The 5,098-nt window shown below is 43.3% G+C and overlaps 1 protein-coding gene across 5 annotated transcripts in view; it reads right to left on the bottom strand.

Moving 5' to 3' along the window:
* GRB10 (growth factor receptor bound protein 10) overlaps positions 1-5,098 on the bottom strand; it is a 201,342-nt gene that overhangs the window by 139,556 nt on the left and 56,688 nt on the right. The window lies entirely within an intron of this gene.

The raw sequence follows: 5,098 nt of genomic DNA, 5'->3' as shown, positions 1-5,098 counted from the left end.
GGGGTCCAAGCCCCCCTCCACACATATCCACACAAACCCCCCCTCCCCACAAACCAGCACCCCCCCAGATTCCCCACAAACCCCAAACCCACATACCCCCGCATCCCTTCACAAACCCCCACACACACTCCCACCCCTCCACACACACCAAACAACCCCCACCCCCCAAGAAACCCCACATCCAATATACAAAAGTAAGGTTATTTTGAGCTAATATGCAAATCGACTTATATACATTATGCAAACACACACAAACCAGGAGAAAAATATTTTTTTAAATAAAATTAAAATATGTTATAGTAGATGTTTGATTTTTCGTATACATTTTTTTTTCTGGTTCCAAGATGACAACACCCCCCCCCCCCCCCCCGAGTACTTCCAAGGGCAAGGAGAGGGATTTCTGGCAGCAAAGGTCAGAGATCGGGGGTGGGACTTCCAGTCCCAAGATGGTGATTGGGGCAGGACACCTGTCAAAGGGCAGGGCTACCCTTGCAGCCCGCAACAGCTCACCAAAAGTCATTAGGCGGCCATCTAGCCAAAGTAATTGCCCACCACTGGTCTTAACCAAACAGTGGTTTTCCAGACCTCCGGATGAGAGACACCAATGTCTTCACTCTCTAGAAGGAAAAGATTATTAGGACAGGATGGATTTCTTGGAAGCTCCTAGGAACATGTCAAATTTGACAAGTCCACACTACCAAAAAGATGACACTCATTTTTAAACTTGATAATTCTAGTACAGGGGTGCTCAACGCCTGGCCCATGGGCCAGATCTGACCTCTAGTGCTAAGTCATCAAGCTGGTGGAGCTCCCTACAGATCCCATGAGCCATAGCCCTGTGCAGAAGAGTCAGCATGCTGAGCAGCATGGATGCACTCCAAGCATTTGGGGGGGGGGGGGGGGGGGGGGGGGAGCAGGCAAGAGTTGCACAGGGCTCTGGAACCTGATCCCAGTCTGGCAGAGTTTGATCCTGGCATGTAAAGGGATCCAGATGGAGGTGGTAAGGGACCAGTGTGGGATCTGATCCAGCCTGCAGACTGACCCCATGCCATTTTTTGGGCTGCAGGGTCAAAAACTGTGAGCACCATTGCTCTAGTGCATCTATTTTGAAACTGAACTATCTTAAAACAAAAGGTTTATTTGTGTAAGAGACAGCCCAGCTCACTTGTGGCACTCCAACAATACCACAGAGACAAATTATGATCAGTATGGTATGTCTGGTTTGTGCACTGCTCACCACAAACTAAGCAGAGGCTAGATTTTTATGCAATATAAGAGATGATCACAAAGGTGCCTCTGTTGGCAGTAAAGCACGCCTACACTTAAAACTTTCTCCTTCCTGGGCAAGTGAACTGATTTCACTGCCTTAAATCACATCCAGGTAGATGTCTGGACACTGTCAAGTGTGAAAGGTTGCTACTAAAAAGTATCACCGTGTTCCCTGTACTCCCACATAGTATATAAATTATATTAATTTTAGAGACAAACAAAAATGGGCATTTCTTGTGGAGGACACTTTATACCTTTCCAATAATGTCCATATAAAGGAACAAAGCACTATTATTTTTGGACCAGCTATACCTTGTAGCCTGTTCCTGGCACTGCAGGATGCTACAAGTTTCAGATGCCTTCAACAGTGTTTGCATTTCCATGTCTATATTAAAGGAAGGGCATGTCACTGAAGCTAGCGTCTGGTTTACGTTGTATAATGGCAAGACTGAACAAAAAAAAGACTGACCGTCACCTAGAGAAAAAGAAGGCCCTGATATATTTTATAACATACTGGGGGCCCTTGGCAGACCTTACATTTAACATGCAATTCACATGATAATCATATGGTAGCATGTCATTTCATAAAATAGCAAGCCAGCCACAAAAGTGCCCACATTTAATGGGGCATTCAAATGTTCCACATTCTTGGAATACTGAATGCAGATGGTATAGATTTTTAAACTGAACATGTGGTGGGTAGCTGACAGATGACTGGCCCTAGGGTTTACAGGTATCAGGCTGCCTATTCAGGGCTGCTCCATGCACAGGTTTGAACTTGCCTACCTCTGGGAGCCCATTGACTCTTCCCACCCAGCACCTATCAAACCATCTGCCAAGCAGCACTGTGGCCCATGTGGCTTTGAAAAGGTGTCATGGAAAGTGAAACATTGGAGACCAGACCCCAGTGCTAGGCCAGCAGTTTGGGATCTAACAAATTTTATCCCCAGTCCCAACAGTAACACGTTCTGCCATGCACATGTGGCAGGGCAGGACACATGTGATGGGATCTGATCCCAACAGTCTCCATTAAATTAACAATTGTCAGTGGCCTAAATTAAGCTGTAGCCACTATCCTGTGCTCCCTCTGGTATTTATGCTGTGTTAGAGCTTCTGTCCAAAGAGCAAAAATATTCCCAAGGGACAGCAATTCTATTCCATCTACACAATCAGATGGGGCAGAGAAGAGGAAAAAACCAAAACAACTTTTCTACTATAGAAAAAGTGTCCTAGAAAGGGTTATATATGGAGTCCCTAGATAGCATTCAGCAACAGCAGTATGCTATCAGTAGAAGTACAACTTTCCTCAGAAGACACCACTCTATACCAGATAAAAGTTTTAGCACTGTGCTTTCAAATACATGCAGTAGGAGTAGAGCTTCAACTCATTTTGGATATTTTTTAAAGTGTAATCTACATCGCTGCATCTGTAAAACTGACCATGATTGTTCCAAAAGGAATTCATTTTCAGATAAGCTTAAGATTTTTCTATAAAACAAGCTGCATACAAAAGATTCAACATGCCTTGAAGAGCTACAAAAAATGATTTTAAAGAACAAATACATAAAGGGCACTCTGTGCTTTTTGAATCACTGCTGTGTGTTACAGGAGAAGAGATTAAATACATCACAGCTGCCATATTTTAAAGTCAGCCCGCAAGAAGAGAATACAACTGACAAGCTTAGACATTTAAAAGCCTTGCCCTATTTTTTAATGAACCTAATGTCACAGTGGCTGTTTGAGAGCCTGTTCGTATTTTGAAATTTTATTCAGATTTTAAAATAATTGAGCAGGCAAGATACTCAGGAAAGACAAGTGCTTCTTAGAACTAGCTTTTGCTTGGAGGCATTTATTAAAATAAAGTACTTATTTTCTGATACAAACTATTTTAATTTTAAAAACACATCACAAACTAGGTTTGACTACATTTCTCAAAGATGACAGCCAATTCAATTAAAGCTTTACTAGGAAATACCATGGGTCTGGTACATTTTGACCAGTAAATAGGAAAATATGTGCTTACATGAAAGTCTTCTTCCTTCTTAGGAATTGCCATAGGCCTTAACTATGATTTTTCAGCCTCTACTTAATGGCAAGTCCGACTCTCTCAAACAACTAGACACAGGAACAGGCAACTCTGCCAACAGACTGGTGCTGCTGAGTTTCCAAAGCCCTAAACTACTGCCTAATTCCAGCTATTCGTTTTCAGTTAAAACTGGCCCTGCAATAAAGCCACTTGAAAAGAGACTCATTTCCGACAAAGAGAATAAAACTTGACAGCAGCAATTAAACAGAGAGAAAGAAAGTCTGAACTTGCCATAACAAGAAAGGAAAATATCAGGTAAGCCAAGGTAAGTTCTCATATCCTTCTGCTGAAAGAGGTCTAGAGAAGGATATTATTAGTAGTGTTCCATTAACATTGTTAGCAGTCAGAAACAAATTATCTGATATTTGATAGAACATTATTTTCAGATTCTTTAAACAGAGTACACTAATGCAGCATCGCCAACAGCAGTACCTGTATGCCAAATACTACCTAAGATTTCATAGACATTAGGGCTGGAAGGGACCTTGGAAGATCATCGAGTCCAGGCCCCCGGCCCAGGGGCAGGAAGTCCGCTGGGGTCACAGGATCCCAGCAAGATAAACATCCAAACTTCTCTTGAAGGTGTTCAAAGTAGGTGCCTGAACCACCTCCGGTGGCAGGCTGTTCCAGATCTTGGGGGCTCAGACAGCAAAGAAGTTCTTCCTTATGTCCAGCCTGAAACAGTCTTGGAGGAGTTTATAACCATTCAACCTTGTCATCCCTAGGGGTGCTCAGGTGAACAAAAGTTCCCCCAGATCCTGGTGAATACCCCTTATAAAACTTACAGGTGGCCATCAGATCGTCCCTGAGCCCATGCTTTTCCAGGCTGAAGATAAATACCAATGTAATTTTCTGGATGCAAGCAGGTGTTATCACGTTACTGTTTCTCCAAGTTTCTCAAAGAATAGCTTAAAGAGGGCTGGCTGGTCCTTGGCTTTTAAAGCTTCACTGATATGCAAAATACACAGTTGTTTTTAATACACCTGGCATCCTAGGTGGATCAGCCTTTCTGGAGCATTTGCCAAACCAGGTCAGACTGAAGGTCCATCAAACCCAGTATTCTGTCTCCAATATAAGCAAGCAACAGAAGCTTTACAAGAAACATTTTAGAAACAGGTAGCATGATCCATTCTAGTCAGCACTGGTAGGTTACATCCTAAACATTGTGTACAACAGCCTCTGACAGACCTATCCTTCATAAAATAGGTCTAATCTCTGTTTAAATCAGTTTATACTATTGGCCTCCCCAACATCCCGTGGCAGGAACTTTCACATATTAATTATGCAAGTTAGAACTTTTGAAGAAGCTTCCCCAGTATTGATAGGACCATGGTTTGCCGACTGCTGATTGCATCACACGTGCCACAGTAGAACAGACTCTAATCCATCCAGGAGTCTCTTCTACCATGGCACATGTGATGCAATCAGCAAGCAAGCTGGCCAAACACCCACAGGCAAGTCTGAACTGGGGAAGCTTCTTCAAAAGCTCCAACTTGAATTAAAATCAAACCAATATGTATGCATGAATGCTCCACCCCCTGCCTCCTCTTACAACAACATGTCGTGCAAGAGTTTGAGACCAGGGAAAACCAATCCAAGCCATTTTTACTACACTCCCTTCCTCACACCTGCACATTAGTTACCATATTTATTTGAATCCAAGATTAGGTGCCCACCCCCCTACCCCTCTGCATTCAGCACGCAGTGGGGGGGGGGGGGGGGGGGGGCCTTTTCTTCAATTTG

This window comes from Alligator sinensis, unplaced genomic scaffold (assembly GCF_000455745.1).
Source record: "Alligator sinensis unplaced genomic scaffold, ASM45574v1 scaffold796_1, whole genome shotgun sequence".
Classification (NCBI taxonomy): Eukaryota; Metazoa; Chordata; order Crocodylia; family Alligatoridae; genus Alligator; species Alligator sinensis.
This window is presented reverse-complemented; position numbering and strand designations above follow the sequence as displayed.